Genomic DNA, 23,041 nt, shown 5'->3' with positions numbered 1-23,041 from the left:
ATCAGAGGAGTAAAGGACAGTCACATTACCAGTTGACAATTGGTCCGGAAGGTATCTGGAGACAAAACATCTTCCTCGTCTCGTGTCCTGAGGCCGCTGTATGTCTGGTGATAAGAGATCTGTCTTATGGTGCTCCTTTCAGAAACAACGCTACAGTGGATAATTCACCTGACTGCTTATGGTGGAGCTGGAGCCATCTGGGGATGCTCTCACTAACACACACACTTCAGATGAAGCATTGAATATAACGGTCAAATATAGGCTTGAGCGGTATCCACATTTTTATATTGTCATACCATCCTCTCATCCTTGGATTTATGCCATTACCCGGTTTGGTACACAAGGGGGCAGAAAAGTACACAAAAACCACAGAAAAGCCCATTGCGTGTCTATTACCAGAATGCTAACAAAAATTCCACAAGTTATATAGAATTTACATCCACAACCATATGTAGGAGCTACTGAATGTCAAGATCGCAGTGGCAGCTGTACGAAGAGCTCATCGAAAGGGCTTTGTCTTTGACACGGCAAAGCTAACAATATGATGCCCCGTCTAGTTATTAATTCAGCCACTTCGATGCAGTGCATTCAGGAAAGTATTCAGACCCCTTGACTATTTCCACATTGTTAATTTACAGCCTTATCTAAAATTGATTAAATTGTTTTTCCTCATCAATCTACACACAATACCCCATAATGACAAAGTGAAAACAGTTTTAGACATGTTTGCAAATGTATTCAAAATAAAAATGAATACCTTTACATAAGTATTCAGACCCTTTGCTATGAGATTTGAAAATGAGCTCAGGTTCATCCTGTTTCCATTGACCATCCTTGAGATGTCTCTACAACTTGATTGGAGTTCACCTGTGGTAAATTCAATTGATTGAACATGATTTGGAAAGGCACACAATTGACAGTGCATGTCAGAGCAAAAACCAAGCCATGAGGTCGAAGGAGTTGTCTGTAGAGCTCCGAGACAGGATTGTGTCAAGACAGATATGGGGAAGGGTACCAAAAAATGTCTGCAGCATTGAAGATCCCCAAGAACACAGTGGCCTCCATCATTCTTAAATGGAAGAAGTTTGGAACCACCAAGACTCTTCCTAGAGCTGGCCGCCCGGCCAAACTGAGCAATCGGGGGAGAAGAGCCTTGGTCAGGTGACGAAGAACCTAATGGTCACTCTGACAGAGCTCCAGAGTTCCTCTGTGGAGATGGGAGAACATTGCAAAAGGACAACCATCTCTGCAGCGCTCCACCAATCAGGCCTTTATGGTAGAGTGGCCAGACAGAAGCCACTCCTCAGTAAAAGGCACATCAGCCCGCTTGGAGTTTGCCAAAAGGCACCTAAAGGACTCTCAGACCATGAGAAACAAGATTCTCTGGTCTGATGAAACCAAGATTGAACTCTTTGACCTGAATGTCAAGCCTCATGTCTGGAGGAAACCTGGCACCATCCCTACGGTGAAGTATGGTGGTGGCAGAATCAGAACAGAGAGATCCTTGATGAAAACCTGCGCCAGAGCGCTCAGGACCTCAGACTGGGGGAGAAGGTTCACCTTCTAACAGGACAAGAACCCTAAGCACACAGCCAAGACAACGCAGGAGCCTCTAAATGTCCTTAAGTGTCCCAGCCAGGACTGGGACTTGAACCCGATCGAAAATCTATAGAGAAACTTGAAAATAGCTGTGCAGCAATGCTCGCTATCAAACCTAAAAGAGCATGAGATGATCTGCAGAGAAGAATGGGTTAAACTCCCCAAATACAGGTGTGCCAAGCTTGTAGCGTCATACCCAAGAAAACAATACTGTAATTGCTGCCAAAGGTGCTTCAAAAGGGTCTGAATGTGATATTTCAGTTTTTTTATACATCTGCAAAAATGTTGCTTTGTCTTTATGGGGTATTGTATGTAGATGGATAAAAATATATATATAATTTGCATCAATTTTAGAATAAGGCTGTAAGGTAACAATGTGGAAAAAGTCAAGGGGTCTGAATACTTTCCAAATGCACTGTCACTAGCAAGTTAAACTTAGGGGTCCCGTTCTGTGATTTTCACACAGGAAAAATATATAAAATTCAGAAATATTGTTTTGTAAACACAGCTCTAAAATGCTTATTGTAATTTCTGCTCGGCAACAGACAAATTTTATGCTTCAGTTGTACTTCTTCACTCGGATGAGAATTCACAAAGGGGCATTCTAACAGCAGACAGCGCTCTGACTGACGGGTAGCTTCTTATCGCGGTGTAGCCAGCCTAATTCTTTGTTAAAATGCAAGATTAACTTTAAGCAAAAAAAATTGAAATGTAGCTGGCTACAATCTTCCAATGATAAACATGGCCATGCACCGTAATAAAAAAAAACACAAAAAAAAAAAAAAAACGAAATCTGATGAAAATGAAGCTATTTTCTTTGTTGTCATCTGAGGTGAAAATGAAGGTGTGTTGCTATTTTCTGCCAGGTGTGTTGCACTCTGTATTTTCTGCCAGGTGTGTTGCACTCTGTATTTTCTGCCAGGTGTGTTGCACTCTGTATTTTCTGCCAGGTGTGTTGCACTCTGTATTTTCTGCCAGGTGTGTTGCACTCTGTATTTTCTGCCAGGTGTGTTGCACTCTGTATTTTCTGCCAGGTATGTTGCACTCTGTATTTTCTGCCAGGTGTGTTGCACTCTGTATTTTCTGCCAGGTGTGTTGCACTATGTATTTGCTGTGAAGGAAAACTACAGTTGCACGTCCCTGATCACTCTACCGAAGCAAAAAAAAAAAACACTTGACTTTCAATATAAAACACGACCCCTGTAAATACACTGGACTCACCTGCTGGACTCACCTGCTCCTGCTTTCTCCCGTTGTGCTATTTAACAAACAAAACACACGTGACTGGCTCGTCGGCATCATTATGCAAAGTAATGTGACAGGTGAAATTAACACGATATGCTTTATCTCCTAACGTATTGCACAAGTTGACTGCAGATATTTACTTAAATTGCTACAAATATTCACATTTATTTAACAACTTTAAAGAAATAGTTTCAACGGTATTGACAGTATTGAAAAATCATCCCGTGGCTATTTCCAAATATCTCGGTTTACCGCAAAAAGCTAGTCAAATAGGGGGCACTTATATTTGTCCTGTTTCACCCATGTACAACCTCTTAATCTGTACAATTATGGTGAAATGGACATTTTGTTTTTTTGCATATCCCTCCCCCTGAGACACCCTCAGAAAGTGTGGTCATGGCCAGGGATCAACCATTATTAATGGAGACCCTGGAGCCATTAGGGTTAAGTGCCTTGCTCAAGAGCAGGGATCGAACAAGCAACCTTTCAGATACTGGCCCAACGCTAACCACTAGGCTACCTGTCGCCATTATAGAGATACAAATCCGCACATCTCTTATCTCCTCAGATCGCTCCTCTATATCAATTCCTACTTCTGTGTCAATCATCTTAGCCTAATAAGAGTTAGCAAACACATAGGCCTTCGCATTCACTCCTTCATTCGGACAACTATCAACCATTCAGCAGACACCCATTATGTGCAACAGGCCTGCTACAGTACATATCCCTTTGTCATGTATCAGCACAGTCTAACAACAGGGGAATGGGTCATATCATACATCATAGCTATCATGTCCATCACAACAATCAGGGTCCTACTGTGCACACACACACACACACACACACACGGCTTGGTGAAAACAGGACGACACTAAAGGGAAGGAACCAGAGACACAGCAAATAACAGCAGATCAATTATGATGATAAAACTTCTCCACAGCCACGAAAGAGGTCTATTATTACAGAACAACGTTGTTGATCCTATGAAAGAAGGCTAACATCAGCAAACCAACACTAAACTAACAGGCATTAGTTCACCAGGTCCTCCAGTTGAGCATGAGGGTAACGGGAAAAGTAAAGATCTTTTACAATTCTCACCACAAGTTGGCAGCCTGTTTCTTATGGCAGCCTGGCAGCCTGTTCCCCCCCGCTTGACAGGAAGAAGGAACGACAGTCCGGTTCCTCGTTGTCTTTTCAAACTTGACTGACTTACTCCTCAGAACACTCAGTGGAGAACAATGTAACTTCAACTCAAAGGAGGAGGAGTGTCCAGCAAACAGAAATATAGCCAGGGCTGCTGTGAGGGTAGGGCTGTGTGTTACCAGCTGGGTCTTTCTGCTCACTACCACACACACTGACTAACTGTTCATTCACTAGATAACATAAACCACTCTCTGCTGAGTGTTAGGGTGTGTGTGTGTGTGTGTGTGTGTGTGTGTAACACGCCGTTTCACAAGTTTGAACCAAGAAAATGTTTGTTCAAGCATGACTAATGATACCACAAATAGGTGACGCTCAATGAGTATGGGGCTAAATCAACTTAGACACAGAAGGAGCAAGGTTTAGTGATGATCATTCAGCCCAACGTCTCACTGACTACCAGCAGAGGGCAGCAAAAGGCAAGTGAACTAGCCCATCCATACGTTCTCCCCTTCTTGGTTCACAGAGGGTGAAGGAGACTGAGGGAATCCTAAAAAGTTCATTTATATTAGGTATTCTAACAAAAACATACTATCCATGATGACAAGGCGTCCTGTGTCTTCATAAGATCTTGGACAATCTACTCATGGTCAATATTTACAAAGGGTAGCCATCTGAACAGCCTCTGGTAAGAAACTCCCAATCCTCCTAAAACAATCCTAATCAAATGAACGTCTACATGTAAACACAGTCCTATGACTCTGGAAATTAACAATAATGCCCCCCCCCATGGACTAAATTCAAAATGTTTTAACAGAACAAAAATGCAGCTCTTAGTCTGACCTTTGACTGGCCCCAATATAAACCCACTCGTCCTAGTATGAGATTAGGGTGGTTAAATCCTGTGTCTGTCTCCTAATATTAACCTCATTGTCTCCAGTGTACAGAGCTATGGCAGGGCAGCCAGGAACACTATCATTAGATCAGTGGTAGTGCTTCTAGTGCAGGGGCAGATGGATGAGTGAGGTAGGTATGTGCTGCACCCCCTGGGGGGGGGGGGATGGACAGGAGGAGGAGGTGTGCTGTCTGTCTGGGTCTGCCAGTTCCTCCTGAATATGATCATAACAGACAGCTACACACACACACGGAGTACTTGTTCAATCTGACCTTGTTTGGAATCACATTAAAAACGGCATCCCTCTCCTCCCAAGATGATTATAATTGTGGCTTTAAATTAAAGCTGCAATATGCAACTTTTTGGGTGGTCAAACCACATTCATTCTCATAGACTTGCTTTCAAAGTGGTAGATCTGTTCTGTGTGTGCTATTTTTATGCTTCTCGTTCTTAAATTTTAGTTTTTGCGTCTTTTACTTTCGGTTTTGTACAACAGTTTCAGAAGAGCTGAAAATGCAATATTTTTGGTTATGGAAAATACATTTCACACCGGTTAAGATGGTACAATGATTCTCTACAATATACTTGTTTGTTTTGTCACATACTGAAATTAGGCGAACTATTATAATTTTAGCAACAAGCAAACATTTCTATTTCGTTTTTATATTTACGAAGTAAAACAGTAACAATTTCCGCAACAACTAGGAGGGTTGAAGCGCGAGGCTAAACTTCCCCACTGTTAAGGTCCCATTAGCTACCATGTTGTAGCAGTATGAAGCGCACATGTGCAGACACTGACTGTGCAAAGTCTTGCATCAAACTCATCTCAAATGGGCCGTTCCTCTGCTCAGACGTAAGATCTGACAGGTTTGTTAATTATTTTATTTCCGTTTACAAAATAGCTTCTTCATGATTCGTTTTGATTTAGTTTACTATAATAACCTTGGCTCCCACCCTCCTATCTCCCTTTCCATCTCCCCTTCCTTCCCTCTATTTATTTACCGACAATAAACCATCATTACCACACAGAAGAAACCAGTAAACTAGACCTTCTAATGTTGAGACGTGTGCCACTGATGCTCTCTCCTGCATGAGCTTCCCCGCATAGAGACTGTTGCTATAAGGAAGTGGAAGAGGCTAAACTAAACCGATCGACCACATCAGAACGCCGCAGAGCGGGTGTCTGCTCAGACATTTATTATGTAATATAATTTATTTCTAAGATTCACGGATGAAACGTAACGGCGTTGTAAAGGATCTGAATGACACTTTAAAAGAGGATGGGAATAATCAGAACGAACGCCGAGCAAATTCTCTTTATCAGTAAGGCTAACTGCCCTAGCCCAGGGGATTGGGACATTGACCTTAAATCCATTAGCAGGGACTTTCATAGCAGGCTGACAAACGTCCCCCCCAAAAATCTCCAGGCAAGAAGAGATCCCCTTTACAATTCAACAGCAAAGAGCTAGGGGGAGATGGGGAGAGACAGACAGTGAGAGATAGCAACCAAGAGGGAGTGATGAAAGAGACCGAGGGAGATGATCACTTTTTTTAAAGATGGAGAGAGCAAGAGAGTGACAGGAGAGGGGGTCGTTTTCCCTCTATGGTTGGGGAGCCTGTCTGTCGATTGTTCCTGGCCCCTGAAGCATGTTTAATTCAGAGATTCTGAAATAATTACATCAAGCTTCATGCATTGGTAATTAACCCACATGGCGTCTCCACATGACACACTCATCCCCATGTTGGGCACTACGTTTGACCAGTGAAGACGTCAATCATGGAACAACATGATAGATTTTAGGACTGCTGAATGGGGTGGGAGAAAATGGAAAAACATTTTCATAAAGATTCAATGACACCTGCATTGAATTAATAAATTATTGTGCTTTAAACATACAACATATTAGACATTTGCTTCTTCTCGGTTGTAAAAAATAATGTCTGATTACTATTCAGTTTTGTCACAAACCACCTGTGAAGCAGAAGCAGTGGATTGGACAGTGAGGAGACAGACAGGATCTTCTGGTACTGGATGAGACAGATGCAGGACCAATTGGCCAATAAACTTAATACAGAAAATAACAAACAGGACTTTGACAAGTACTTGAATAAATCAAAGATATTCTCAGTATAAACTATTCCGGTAACAACCGTCTATAGCCAAACACAGGTGTAACTCTACTCTAGCCAACTTGTTACCTGCCCAGCCTGCTCTCGCCCAGGCAAAGGCCAACTGACCACCTAAATACTCTATCCAGGAACTCTCGGCCGCTATGAATGTCCCATCATGATAGCCCCAAAACACATATCTACCATAAATGCGTAATTTCCCATGGACATGTACCATAAAACAACAGTTTTACATAAACACACACTTCAATAAATTGCGCAATAATGCATCAGGTAGGTTCAATTAAATGATTATTACCAATATCTGCCAACACTTTAATCGTTATTCTAATAATATATTTCACATTGCTAGAGCATGTATGTTTAAAATGGCCAGCTTTATACACAGTAGAAACATGGTTAACAAGTTACATTGTTTTAGTAACTGGCGTGCACAACTAACAATTGACTTTGGCACCTTATGTCAATGTATGGTTGGCAAATGGAATGCGCAACCCTATCCAACATTCTCTTTTGTTTCAGGATTCTTGACTATACCTTGAATAGAAACAAAGAGTTTCTCCAACCAATCATTGGTTTCAGGATCACGGTCTAGAAGTCACGGACATGCGCTCCATGACACCACCCCTCTGAAAGATGTGAGGCTCCCTTAAATATTGCAGTGTATATGGCAACTGTGTACAATACAATTGTGTTTTATTTTCTAGTTTCTTAGCTAACAGACTCAAGATATTGCTCATAAATCCTCAAATGTTGAAATAACTGACTGTTCCTCATCAAAACTTTACTTACATTTTAGAGCCATTAAATGTGTGTTTGATACATGCTGTGCCATACTTGGCGGAATATGACTTATAATTCATGACTAATTATTACATTTTCAGAGTATTTCTGCTTAAATCCTTTTGGTTTAACCATTCTGCATTATTCAGGTTAAGATAATTTTTTCATAACCTGATCACTGAGTTATATCTTATCCAGCTCGTTTGGAAACATTATGTTCCTCATTTATGTATGTGAAGCACCGTCTGCACAGCGTTTCACTCTATGAAATGTGCCACATAAATAACATTTAAATTGGATTTGATCATGGAAATATGAAATGGAATGCATCTCACTGAATCCTCCTTTGAGCCTCAATCTCAACCAACACTAACTGGACACATAGCAGGAGACCGGTGTGGCGTTGGTGCATTCAGGTGGCTGAACACAAATTGACAGGGCTGAGAAACGTGGTCATGAGGGCGTTAAAACCACTCCATGTGTGAGTTGCCCACACAGAGAGTAAGGCTAGATATTGACTGAAAGAATCAATGGGATTCACGGTGCATATTGAAATCGCTACAACAGTATTCTGTTCTCTTATTTCTTCTGCATGATGTTCTGCCCTTTGCCAATGTGCTCAGAATGATTTTTAAGCCGGTTTCAATGGGCATGAGTACAGAGCCCAACTGCCCTAGGAGGCTCTATTAGCGGGCCTGTGAGCTGCCGTTAGTGGGAGAAGGATCAGACAGGTTCAATGCTCCATACTGTAATGTAAAAGGTCAATAGTAGCCGATCAGACTCTCACCTGACAGAGTGGCAGACTAGGTACAATACAGATACAGTATAAAACATAACACCTTGTCCTCTGTGATTTATTGTGAAACCATAACCAGTGTTCAAAGTCACTCTGGATTCTCATGCAATTCTTCTGATGGAAGTAAGAGAATGCTGCTAGCTTGGCTAATTGCTTTAATGACTCCCCTCCACAGTGGAATCAGTATTGGATCATGTAGCTAAGGATGTCCTTGGAAGGAGGGACAGACGGAGGAGATGGGGAGTTTGAGTCAAAGTACACTGAAGAACTAAATGAAGTCAGACAGAAGACAAATGTTCTCAGCGCTGTAGTGATGTCTGTGGGAGCTTTTGGTTGTCAAGTGGAGTCGAGTGTAATTACTGGAGAGATAGTGTAGAGAGGGTGGAGTAGTTGGTAGAGGTTAGAGAGGAACATTTGAAGTACATGAGCAGTTTGTTAGATTCAGTCTCTTGAAAAGATTATCTCCCATAGGGCAGAGACAGGCCATCACTCAGAACACTCTCACAGGAACACTCAGAACACTACCACAGTTAAGAACCCTTAGAACAAAAATAAAAGAACACTTAGAACAGCTCCTTTTCAATCACTATGAGCGCCACGCTCTCTTTCTCCTTCACACCACAGCCAAAAGCACTGAGCGCTTTACATTTACTTCAGTCAGTTAATGCTCTACTTAGACAATAGGCTTTTAGTGATGAGGGCTCTGTTGAAACAAGTCATTTCGTCTCTGGTGCAACAAACCTCTCAAATGGCCCCTCTCTCTAGTTCTCAGCACACCTGTGTGTCACCAATGCCACCCTATTCCCTATATTATTGCACTACTTTGACCAGAGCCCTATGGGCCCAGGTAAAAAGTAGGTAAGGGAATAGGGCGCCATTTTGGAAGGCGCCATTGTATAGCTTCAATGGAATTTAGGGACCACAAAGGAAATACTGTAGATATTCTTTTGGTGATATCCCAGTCACGTTGATAACATTCACTGTGAGTATGTTTTTTTGTTTGTTTTTTTAAACTGGCAAATAAAATCAAATAGGCCACAGTTAGTATCTCTGTCCTGATTGATATCTCCATCACCTGTTTGTCTTCATGTGCTACCCTGTCTCTTAACATCCCCACTCACTGTCTCTTGCTTCCCTTTCTTCCGGCTAACTTTTCCCCCATCATCTCTGGATCTCTCTCTCCTCTGGAATATTTCTTTATCCCTGTCAGGCATCTCCCCAACTGTTTCCAAGAATAGACAAAATAGGTCCTTTACATCAGAAAACACAGCAAGTGAAGTAAAAATAAGAAATGGGATGCATGAATAAATACTAATGTAGACTAATGGCCTTAAATGGAGGTTGTGACTCAGTCACAGATGTTTCAGCACTGTGGCTAGAAGCATGTCAGTCACAGATGTTTCAGCACTGTGGCTAGAAGCATGTCAGTCAGCGAGAGAGGTCACGTATAGTACAGTGCACACATTCTCAGTATGTGTAGGTTATCCCTGCGGGAATTAAACCCACAACCTTCGAATGGCTAGAGCCATGCTCTTACTAACTGAACCAAAGAGGTAGAAACCCCCCTCAGTTTAAAAAAAAAGCACCAGATTATAAAAAGAGGAAACAGAGGATTTATTTGCTGTACCCCATCCTGTAAAATTAAATACATTCAGGAGAGGAGCAGATAGGGGAAATCCCTGGGCCCTAGCCTTAAAAGGTGCAATCTGCAATATCCCTCACTTTTACAGCAGGGATGCAGTTTCTCTGAAAAACAAATTACATACTGTAGCTTTAAAGCAAATCAGATTAAAGGAGGAAGTGGAGGATTTATTAGCAGTGTCTCATCCTGCAGGGAGGGACAGGTTAACACTGTACCTGTCCACCCGTTTCCTCTCATTCCTCATAAAACATTCTGCACATCCTGCATTTCCCCTATCTGAGCTATCATTATGGACACCCACCCACCCTTCCTGTTTATATGCTGACTGGCTGGGACACCAGTGCACATGACGTAGAAGATGCATTTCTGGTTTGATTGTGGGTTTACAGTCCTAATAAATATATAAGAAATAAAAACAATGGTAAGAATAAGAGGATCAAGACAAAAGGTAGACAGAAAGAGTCCTTATGCTGCTCTTCATTAGACAAACTACTGAGGCCAAAGTAAAGAGCATCTCTAAGACCAATTTACAGTGTTTGTTAACCAGTGTAGTAGAGCTCAATAGTAGTAGATACTTGTGAATGAGCCAGACAAGGACACAGTGGTGCTCCACTGCTCCCATGGAGGACATGTATCGTAGAACGGCTATGGGAAGTCATCTCTCACTCACTGACCAAAAGCCATCAAAGCAATAGCAGATTCTGTCTATTCTGTGTATGATCTTCTGTAGCTCAGTTGGTAAAGCAGGGCGCTTGCAACGCCAGGATATTGGGTTCGATCCCTGACTAAGTGACTTTGGGTAAAAGCGTCTGCTACATGGAATCCCCCCCACCCCTAAATGATTAATAGTAGCTTTCCAACAAACATCAAGCATCACTCTGATATGGCCCATCCAACTACCTCATCCCCATAGTTATTTTTTCTTATTCTTTTTTTGCACCCCAGTATCTCTACTTGCACATCATCATCTGCACATCTATCGCTCCAGTGTTAATGCTAAATTGTAATTATTTTGCCACTATGGCCTATTTATTGCCTTACCATCCTAATCTTACTACATTTGCACACACTGTAAATATAATTTTTTATTGTGTTATTGACTGTACGTTTGTTTATCCCATGTGTAACTCTGTTGTTTTTGTCGCAATGCTTTGCTTTATATTGGCCAGGTCGCAGTTGTAAATGAGAACTTGTTCTCAACTGGCCTACCTGGTTAAATAAAGGTGAAATAAAATAAATAAAACTGATTAACAGTGCAGGAAGATTAGTGTCTGGCAATAGATGGCCAAACCACCCAAGTGCATCCATCTATCCACACGAAAGCATAAAGACTGTTCTCGGAAAATAAAACAATAGCCTGAGTACTTAACCCAGACATACCGAAACCAGAAACGCCTCGACGACTTAACCCACCCAGACCAGAAACGCTAGACGACTTAACCCAGAAACGCTAGACGACTTAACCCAGACATACCGAAATGCCAAAAGAGATTACTTATCCTACCGCATACCACTTTCGGTAAAAGAGCCACAACCGCAGTTGTTGAGCCTCTTCTACTTTATTATGGTACTATTAGATTAAAACTGCAAGAGCTGGTAGATTTGCTTGTGCTGTATTATAGTGTACATTCACAGGATCACCTCAGGATAAGATGAATGTAGTACACACGCTCGCAGAAACTTTAACAGTGTTATTAATTTGCAAGAATCTCCTCCACTGAAAACATAAATCTCCACTGCAGTAGTACCTCGATAGAGGCCCACGGTGTAATAAACACACACTACCACCATCCACCCCAACATGCCCATCCAACACTTTATAATCCACAGGGGAGTCGTTTGACCTTGAATGTTAATTGTTCTGCTGTCTTTTGGGTGGTGTGTATGTGTGTCACTCGTTAAGTGCTCCTCTCCAGGCTGTGATGGTATTACTTCAGGGGGAGATGACAGGGAGACCCAGATTAGTCTTGATAGCACTTGAGCTTTACTATGTCCTATACCTAGAAACAGCCCTATTACTCCAATATACATATATTCAGGGCCACTGTTCTTGTTGCTTTCCAGGACTGAACATACGGCAGCCCACAGATATATTGACCTGGAGATATTGGACATTATGCTATACATACAGTCCTAAAAGTTTGGACACCGACTCATTCAAGTTTTTTTTGTTGTACATGTTTTACTATTTTCTACATTGTAGAATAATAGTGGAGACTTCAAAACTATGAAATCATATAGTAACCAATAAAATGTGTTAAACAAATCAAAATATATTTTATATTTGAGACTCTTCAAAATAGCCACCCTTTGCCTTGATTACAGCTTTGCACACACTTGGCATTCTCTCAACCAGCTTCATGAGGAATGCTTTTTCAAGTCTTGAGGTTCCCACATATGCTGAGTAATTGGTGGCTGCATTCTGCAGTCCAACTCATCCCAAACCATCTCAATTGGGTTGAGGTCGGGTAATTGTGGAGGCCAGGTCATCTGATGCAGCCCTTCATCACTCTCCTTGGTCAAATAGCCCTTACACAGCCTGGTGGTGTGTTTGGGGTCATTGTCCTGTTGAAAAACAAATGATAGTGGGACTAAGCGCAAACCAGATGGGATGACGTATCGCTGCAGAATGCTGTGGTAGCCATGCTGGTTAAGTGTGCCTTGAACTCTAAATAAATCAGACTCACCAGCAAAACACCCCCACACCTCCTCCATGCTTCATAGTGGGAACCACACATGCAGAGGTCATCTGTTTACCTACTCTGCTTCTCACAAAGACACGGTGGTTGGAACCAAAAATTTCAAATTTGGACTCATCAGACCAAAGGACAGATTTCCACCGGTCTAATGTCCATTGGTTGTGTTTCTTGGCCCAAGCAAGTCTTCTTATTATTGGTGTCCTTTAGTAGTGCTTTCTTTGCAGCAATTTGACCATGAAGGCCTGATTCACACAGTCTCCTCTGAACAGTTGCTGTTGAGATGCTTCCTTTACTTGAACTCTGAAGCATTTATTTGGGCTTCCATTTCTGAGACTGGAACTCTAATAAACTTATACTCTGCAGCAGAGGTAACTCTGGATCTTCCTTTCCTGTGGTGGTCCTCGTGAGAGCCAGTTTCATCATAGCACTTGATGGCTTTTGCAACTGCACTTAAAGAAACATTCAAAGTTCTTAGTTTTCCGGCCTTGACTGACCTTCATGTCTTAAAAGGAATGTTGGACTGTCGTTTCTCTTTGCTTATTTGAGCTGTTCTTGCCATAATATCGACTTGGTCTTTTACCAAATAGGGCAGTCTTCTGTATACCACCCCTATCTTGTCCAACGCTCTAGTGGTTAGAGCGTTGGACTAGTAACCGGAAGGTTGCGAGTTCAAACCCCCGAGCTGACAAGGTACAAATCTGTCGTTCTGCCCCTGAACAGGCAGTTAACCCACTTGAAAATGCATTCCTCATGAAGCAGGCCGTCATTGAAAATAAGAATGTGTCCTTAACTGATTTGCCTGGTTAAATAAAAGGTAAAATAAAAAATAAAAAAAAGTTTTTAATTAAATAACACATCGGATTGGCTCAAACGCATTAACGAAAGAAATTCCACAAATTAACTTTTAACAAGGCACACCTGTTAATTGAAATGCATTCCAGGTGACTTCCTCATGAAGCTGGTTGAGAGAATGCCAAGAGTGTGCAAAGCTGTAATCAAGGCAAAGGGTGGCTATTTGAAGAATCTCAAATATAAAATATATTTGGATTTGTTTAACACTTTTTTGGTTACTACATGATTCCAGGTGTTACTTAGTTTTGATGTCTTCAAATGTAGAAATTAGTAAAAATAACTAAAAACCCTGGAATGAGTACTGTAGGTGTAACTTTGACTGGTACTGTATATTGACCTAGAGATAGACAGGCCTAGACTACATACATTGACTTGTACTAACAATATATTAAGCTAGACCACAGATATTGACCTACAGGAAATATACTAACCTCACTATTGACACGCATCTCCATCAAAAATGATTGATCATCTCATGAAGCAAGCAATCTTTATTGTAGAGTGTTTTTGAAAGAAGTATGCTCAACTGCTCAGAATGCATGAACATTGGCACTGTAGCAAAGCCAGTGAAGAAATCTCTCAAACTCATGTTTGAATCGATTTTGTTGTCTACCCTGTAACAGTTTTTTCTCCTTTGAATCAATGTTTCTGCTAGGCTGAATCTAGCGAGACGGACGAATCTGTAAAAAAGCTACCAGCTAAATGTCAACGAGTTATAGACATCACTTCTCTCTCTGTTCTGCTCCTCTGGGCTCTCCCTTTATTCACGGTAAATAGATTTTGTGTGGAAGAAGAATGTTCTATAACTTTTCTGAATCTCTTCCTGACCTGAGGTATAGTGCATCAAGACAACCCTTTCATATTTTTCAAGTCAACTTGGTCATAATAAATCTTTTTGCGCACAAATGTCAAAATGTGTCAACAGAAAAATGTAATGTAAAGAATTTCACAGGATTATACCGGTCACTTTCATCAGCGAGAGAGTCATTCATACATGGGCATGATGTCAAACAACACTAAAAGGAGAGCGAGAAGGAGAGAGGGATAGCGAGAGAAACAGACGCACTCATACATGGGCATGATGTCAAACAACACTAAAAGGAGAGCGAGAAGGAGAGAGGGATAGCGAGAGAAACAGACGCACTCATACATGGGCATGATGTCAAACAACACTAAAAGGAGAGCGAGAAGGAGAGAGGGATAGCGAGAGAAACAGACGCACTCATACATGGGCATGATGTCAAACAACACTAAAAGGAGAGCGAGAAGGAGAGAGGGATAGCGAGAGAAACAGACGCACTCATACATGGGCATGATGACAAACAACACTAAAAGGAGAGCGAGAAGGAGAGAGGGATAGCGAGAGAAACAGACGCACTCATACATGGGCATGATGACAAACAACACTAAAAGGAGAGCGAAAGGAGAGAGGGATAGCGAGAGAAACAGACGCACTCATACATGGGCATGATGTCAAACAACACTAAAAGGAGAGCGAGAAGGAGAGAGGGATAGCGAGAGAAACAGACGCACTCATACATGGGCATGATGACAAAATGCTAAAAAGAGGGCAAGAAGGAGAGAGAATAGCGCGAGAGAGTCATTCATACATGGGCATCATTGGGTATGATGACAACGCTCCAGCAAACATCTGCAGTTCAAGGTATCACTGCTCTCACACTGATGTTAGAGAGCAATCCATTTCAATGTGGATGTTTATCAATAACCAGGTTTCCATCAAACCTTTGTGCCTAAAGTACACGTTGAATAAGAAAAAGACCCGCAATGACAGGCCTGATGGAAACATGACATTTTTAGGTAAACATTTCAAATGTTGCCAAAACTAAATACGCTAGACTAGGTGGGATCTTTGTGTCCGTAAAACTAGTTATGCAAGAAAAGTTGGTGGAAATGCTTTTACCTTTCATTATTGATATAACCATCATATCGAAGTAAACGTGGAGTCATGTGATGACGTGTGGTCCTCCCACAACGACTCGTTGGGAAAACATGCAGTTTATTAGGGCACAGGTGAAATAAGTTATGAACTTCACAGGGTGGTGAACGTGCACTCAGTGGCGACCCATCTTTCAGGTTATTTTGGCATTAATGTGTGTCACAGTTTGGAAACAATGTAAAAAATAATAATCATTGAGTTAATAAAGCCTCCATACAAACATGGTCTCTTTTTTGAGTGATTTGGAAGTGGCTAACTGCAAGCATTGTAGTAAACCAATCACAAGCCTACTAATCAGTAGAGTGGGTGTGTGGTCCAAGTCTAGATTTAAGGGTCTCTTTTCAAAGCTTAAAAGGATAAACATTCAACACCAGAAAAGGTTGAATACATTGGCCATCGATCACCACATTCTTTTGGAGAGATTGGAAACCCAAATTGGTCTACACGGACAAGTTCTGGCCTGGTTTAGATCTTATCTGTCGGAAAGATATCAGTTTGTCTCTGTGAATGGTTTGTCCTCTGACAAATCAACTGTAAATTTCGGTGTTCCTCAAGGTTCCGTTTTAGGACCACTATTGTTCTCACTATATATTTTACCTCTTGGGGATGTTATTCGAAAACATAATGTAAACTTTCACTGCTATGCGGATGACACACAGCTGTACATTTCAATGAAACATGGTGAAGCCCCAAAATTGCCCTCGCTAGAAGCATGTGTTTCAGACATAAGGAAGTGGATGGCTGCAAACTTTCTACTATTAAACTCGGACAAAACAGAGATGCTTGTTCTAGGTCCCAAGAAACAAAGAGATCTTCTGTTGAATCTGACAATTAATCTTAATGGTTGTACAGTCGTCTCAAATAAAACTGTGAAGGACCTCGGCGTTACTCTGGACCCTGATCTCTCTTTTGAAGAACATATCAAGACCATTTCAAGGACATCTTTTTTCCATCTACGTAACATTGCAAAAATCAGAAACTTTCTGTCCAAAAATGATGCAGAAAAATTAATCCATGCTTTTGTCACTTCTAGGTTAGACTACTGCAATGCTCTATTTTCCGGCTACCGGATAAAGCACTAAATAAACTTCAGTTAGTGCTAAATACGGCTGCTAGAATCCTGACTAGAACCAAAAAATTTGATCATATTACTCCAGTGCTAGCCTCTCTACACTGGCTTCCTGTCAAAGCAAGGGCTGATTTCAAGGTTTTACTGCTAACCTACAAAGCATTACATGGGCTTGCTCCTACCTATCTCTCTGATTTGGTCCTGCCGTACATACCTACACGTACGCTACGGTCACAAGACGCAGGCCTCCTAATTGTCCCTAGAATTTCTAAGCAAACAGCTGGAGTCAGGGCTTTCTCCTATAGAGCTCCATTTTTATGGAACGGTCTGCCTACCCATGTCAGAGACGCAAACTCGGTCTCAACCTTTAAGTCTTTACTGAAGACTCATCTCTTCAGTGGGTCATATGATTGAGTGTAGTCTGGCCCAGGAGTGGGAAGGTGAACGGAAAGGCTCTGGAGCAACGAACCGCCCTTGCTGTCTCTGCCTGGCCGGTTCCCCTCTTTCCACTGGGATTCTCTGCCTCTAACCCTATTACAGGGGCTGGGTCACTGGCTTACTGGGGCTCTCTCATGCCGTCCCTGGAGGGGGTGCGTCACCTGAGTGGGTTGATTCACTGTTGTGGTCATCCTGTCTGGGTTGGCGCCCCCCTTGGGTTGTGCCGTGGCGGAGATCTTTGTGGGCTATACTCAGCCTTGTCTCAGGATGGTAAGTTGGTGGTTGAAGATATCCCTCTAGTGGTGTGGGGGCTGTGCTTTGGCAAAGTGGGTGGGGTTATATCCTTCCTGTTTGGCCCTGTCCGGGGTGACCTCGGATGGGGCCACAGTGTCTCCTGACCCCTCCTGTCTCAGCCTCCAGTATTTATGCTGCAGTAGTTTATGTGTCGGGGGCTGGGGTCAGTTTGTTATATCTGGAGTACTTCTCCTGTCCTATTCGGTGTCCTGTGTGAATCTAAGTGTGCGTTCTCTAATTCTCTCCTTCTCTCTTTCTTTCTCTCTCTCGGAGGACCCGAGCCCTAGGACCTGAGCTCCAGGACTACCTGACATGATGACTCCTTGCTGTCCCCAGTCCACCTGGCCATGCTGCTGTTCCAGTTTCAACTGACCTGAGCCCTAGGACCATGCCCCAGGACTACCTGACATGATGACTCCTTGCTGTCCCCAGTCCACCTGGCCATGCTGCTGCTCCAGTTTCAACTTCCACCTGACTGTGCTGCTGCTCCAGTTTCAACTGTTCTGCCTTATTATTATTCGACCATGCTGGTCATTTATGAACATTTCAACATCTTGGCCATGTTCTGTTATAATCTCCACCCGGCACAGCCAGAAGAGGACTGGCCACCCCACATAGCCTGGTTCCTCTCTAGGTTTCTTCCTAGGTTTTGGCCTTTCTAGGGAGTTTTTCCTAGCCACCGTGCTTCTACACCTGCATTGCTTGCTGTTTGGGGTTTTAGGCTGGGTTTCTGTACAGCACTTTGAGATATCAGCTGATGTACGAAGGGCTATATAAATAAATTTGATTTGATTTGATTGGCCATGTTGTCAATCCAGCATGACATCTGCCGCGTTCAAAACGGAGCAAAGTACAGAAAGAACCTGCTCTAGAGCACTCAGGTTCACAGGTTCCAACAGGACAGCGACCCTAAGCACACAGCCAAGACACCACGGGAGTGGCGTCGGAACAAGTCTCTGAATGCCCTTGAATGGGGCCACTGGCCAGACTTGAACCCAATAAAACATCTCTGGAGAGACTTGAAAATAGCTGTGCAGCGACGCTCCTCATCCAACCTGACAGAGCTTGAGAGGATCTGCAGAGAAGAATGGGATAAACTACCCAAATACAGGTGTGCCAAGCTTGCAGCATCTGTACAATTCAGAAGTGCTAAACAATAGTTATTGACTACGTCTGTCCTAGCTCGCTTATTAATGCCTTTTTCAAAATTACGAATTGCCTCGTATCAGCTCGTCGTCCCCTTATGCCATAGTTTGTACATCAATTGTCATTAGAAACCACATTTGTTAAAGCAAATCAACCATATCAGCTATGTTTTTTTAAATTAAAAAGCAGTAAATGAGGCTGAATTAACTTTCACTGCTCCGTTAACAGCCAGGTGTAGTGGTGGAAACGATTACCGTCATGGTGCTGAAAAGAAAGCTCTGCTGTCGGGACAGCTTTGTGTTGGCCCTAACAGACTGTGGGCACTGTTTGTCACCGTTATTGTTAATCTATTGTGTAATGGCTTTGCTGGCATGCATCCCCACCAAGATGTACATGCCACTGATGAGCTTGATGCTCCTTTCCAATAAATATCTAGGGTCTTATTCTGGTTACATGATAATGTTTGGCTGCCGTTTGAAAAAAATATATATACAGTATATCACAAAAGTGAGTCCACCCCTCACATTTTTGTAAATATTTGAGTATGTCTTTTCATGTGACAACACTGAAGAAATGACACTTTGCTACAATGTAAAGTAGTGTGTACAGCTTGTATAACAGTGTAAATTTGCTGTCCCCTCAAAATAACTCAACACACAGCCATTAATGTCTAAACCGCTGGCAACAAAAGTGAGTACACCCCTAAGTGAAAATGTCCAAATTGGGCCCAATTAGCCATTTTCCCTCCCCGGTATCATGTGACTCGTTAGTGTTACAAGGTCTCAGGTGTGAATGGGGAGCAGGTGTGTTAAATTTGGTGTCATCGCTCTCACACTCCCTCATATTTACTGGTCACTGGAAGTTCAACATGGCACCTCATGGCAAAGAACTCTGAGGATCTGAAAAAAATAAATTGTTGCTCTACATAAAGATGGCCTGGGCTATAAGAAGATTGCCAAGACCCTGAAACTGAGCTGCAGCACGGTAGCCAAGACCATACAGCGGTTTAACTGGACAGGTTCCACTCAGAACAAGTGTGTCTTGCCTACAGTCAAGCATGGTGGTGGGAGTGTCATGGTCTGGGGCTGCATGAGTGCTGCCGGCACTGGGGAGCTACAGTTCATTGAGGGAACCATTAATACCTACATGTACTGTGACATACTGAAACAGAACATGATCCCCTCCCTTCGGAGACTGGGCCGCAGGGCAGTATTCCAACATGATAACGACCCCAAACACACCTCCAAGACGACCACTGCCTTGCTAAAGAAGCGGAGGGTAAAGGTGATGGACTGGCCAAGCATGTCTCCAGACCTAAACCCTATTGAGCATCCTCAAACGGAAGGTGAAGGAGTGCAAGGTCTCTAACATCCACCAGCTCCGTGATGTCATCATGGAGGAGTGGAAGAGGACTCCAGTAGCAACCTGTGAAGCTCTGGTGAACTCCATGCCCAAGTGGTTTAAAGGCAGTGCTGGAAAATGATGGTGGCCACACAAAATATTGACACTTTGGGCCCAATTTGGACATTTTCACTTAGGGGTATACTCACTTTTGTTGCCAGCGGTTTAGACATTAATGGCTGTGTGTTGAGTTATTTTGAGGGGACAGCAAACTTACACTGTTATACAAGCTGTACACACTACTTTACATTGTAGCAAAGTGTCATTTCTTCAGTGTTGCCACATGAAAAGATATACAAAAAAAAATGTGAGGGGTGGACTCACTTTTGTGATATACTGTATATCTCGCTCTTTTGTCCTAAAAAAAACTAATGAAGGAGTGGGCGCACTCACTACAGAAAGCTGAGAAAACCATTAGTAGAGTTGAAAATGCGATGGAAACCTTAAGAAAAAAAAGCTGTTTCCAGCTACAATAGTCATTTACAACATTAACAATGTCTACACTGTATTTCTGATCAATTTGATATTTTAAATGGACAAAAAAAAATCATGCTGGAGGGTCATGTCAGGATGAGCCTGCAGGAAGAGTACCACGAGGGAGGAGGATGTCTTCACTGTAACGCACAACGTTGAGATTGCCTGCAATGACAACAAGCTCAGTCCGATGATGCTGTGACACTCCGCCCCAGACCATGACGGACCCTCCACCTCAATCCCGCTCCAAAGTACAGGCCTCGGTGTAACGCTCATTCCTTCGACGATAAACGCGAATCCGACCATCACCCATGGTGAGACAAAACCGTGACTCGTCAGTGAAGAGCACTTTTTGCCTGTCCTGTCTGGTCCTGCGACGGTGGGTTTGAACCCATAGGCAACGTTGTTGCCGGTGATGTAAGGCAGGTCCTCAACAGACAACAGGCCTACAAGCCCTCAGTCCAGCCTCTCTCAGCCTATTGCGGACAGTCTGAGCACTGATGGAGAGATTGTGCGTTCCTCGTGTAACAGGTACAGTTGTTGCCATCATGTCCCGCAGGTGTGATGTTCAGATGTACTGATCCTGTGCAGGTGTTGTTACACGTGATCTGCCACTGCGAGGACGATCAGCTGTCTCCCTGTAGCGCTGTCTTCGGCATCTCACAGTCCTGACATGACCCTCCAGCATGACAATGCCACCAGCCATACTGCTCGTTCTGTGCGTGATTTCCTGCTAGAAAGGAATGTCAGTGTTCTGCCATGGCCAGCGAAGAGACCAGATCTCAATCCCATTGAGCACGTCTGGGACTTGCAGGTGCCTTGGTCGAAGAGTGGGATAACAGCTCACAGCAAGAACTGGCAAATCTGGTGCAGTCCATGAGGAGATGCACTGCAGTACTTAATCCAGCTGGTGGCCACACCAGATACTGACTGTTACTTTTGATTTTGACCCTCCCTTTGTTCAGGGACACATTATTCCATTTATGTTAGTCACATGCCTGTGGAACTTGTTCAGTTTATGTCTATTGTTGAATCTTATGTTCATACAAATATTTACACGTTAAGTTTGTTGAAAATAAAACGCAGTTGACAGAGAGAGGACGTTTCTTTTTTTGCTGAGTTTATTTGGAGGCACCATGTGGGTGACTACGCCACGTCGGCCTAATTGTGCCATAAGGACATCTAGACTAATTACTGTACAGTATGGGGTGTACCAACCCTTTAACCTGCTGGTGCAGAGGTGAGCCCCAGGCAGGGTTTAGCCAGGCAGGCAGCAGCTGTCAGGTCCAGGCCAGACAAGTCCTTGACATCTCAGCCCCTCACGTCTCAGCCCCTCAGCCCAGTAGGCAGCCAAGCAGCATAGTTCACTGAGGCCAGTGTCCGTCTGGTGGCACAGAGCTGCTTCTGGCGACAGGGGAGTGAAAGGACACAGCATGGGGCCCAGAGCCCGGGGCCCACCAGTCTGGCTGCTCAAACACACACCACCTTCCTGCTGTGTCACTGAGCTAATGACTACCCACAATGCACCAATGAAAACACCAGAGGAGCAGTGTAGTGTTCAGAATACTACCAGAGAGACTGGTAAAGAACAAAAGTCCCTTCTTTAAAAAGGCCATCACTATTACTAGTAACATTTAGGCCTACAGATTTCGATTGACCATCTTTACTGATGAGATTCAGAAGTACCCAAAACTGTTGTTAGCTTGCTTTTCTATTATGTCGCTATCGGAGGTAGTTGATGAATGATGTCATACGGATGTAATCGTCTATTGAACATGGGGGAAAGGGGATGGGTAAAAAGGTGGGGGCTGTCCATTACACCATGAATAATATAAATAGTGGTCCATCCCATTAGCAGAGGTGTAATAACATTAGGGCTGGCACAATACAATAAATATATATATATATACACACACACACAACACCTTGCTTGTTTCAGCAAGGAGAAACAAAGTTTCATATATATATATATACACAAATTCTAACATATAAACACGTTTTAATATACAGCTGACTAAAGACAGGACAGTCAGGCATTCGTGTGGTTGAGTCAGTTTCTGTGGTACCGGACTCTTAAAGTGATGAAACTTTGTTTCTCCTTGCTGAAAAAAGCAAGGTGTTGTAGCATACAAGCAAAGAAAAGGTGCAAGCAAGGTGCAACTGCACACAGAAAAATAAATCTATGGCAGCACATGCAGTCAGGAGAACAAGAGGACAAAAATGTGTCTATTCAAACAGTTATTACGGAGACCACGGTCATTTGGCTGGCAAATTACAGTCATCCAAACTTCCATGACCGTCAAAGCCCTAAATAACATCAATAAATATAGCTGCGAGCAGCAATGAACGGGGTTCACATAGGGGACAACAACTGTCCCCTCTTATTGAAGCCACTGCGGTACTGCAGGGCTTGTTAGCAGAAAACAGGATCCCCCTTACAGTGAATGGAAATATATATATATATATATATATATATATATA

The 23,041-nt window shown here is 42.8% G+C and overlaps 1 protein-coding gene across 7 annotated transcripts in view; it reads right to left on the bottom strand.

The window, feature by feature from the left end:
- The window catches only part of LOC112256916 (SAM and SH3 domain-containing protein 1), a 96,162-nt gene that overhangs the window by 27,602 nt on the left and 45,519 nt on the right, over positions 1-23,041 (bottom strand). The window contains exon 1 of one of the 7 annotated variants that reach the window (XM_024430493.2): positions 3,943-4,055. The exons of the other annotated variants lie outside the window; for them this stretch is intronic. The gene's annotated coding sequence lies outside the window, so the exon portion shown is untranslated. Of the gene's footprint in view, positions 1-3,942; positions 4,056-23,041 lie in introns of those variants that run through there. 7 annotated transcript variants of the gene reach the window in all.

This window comes from Oncorhynchus tshawytscha, linkage group LG08 (genome assembly GCF_018296145.1).
Source record: "Oncorhynchus tshawytscha isolate Ot180627B linkage group LG08, Otsh_v2.0, whole genome shotgun sequence".
In the NCBI taxonomy this organism is placed as follows: Eukaryota; Metazoa; Chordata; class Actinopteri; order Salmoniformes; family Salmonidae; genus Oncorhynchus; species Oncorhynchus tshawytscha.
The sequence above is the reverse complement of the archived record's forward strand: the minus strand, read 5'-3'. Positions and strand labels throughout refer to the sequence as shown.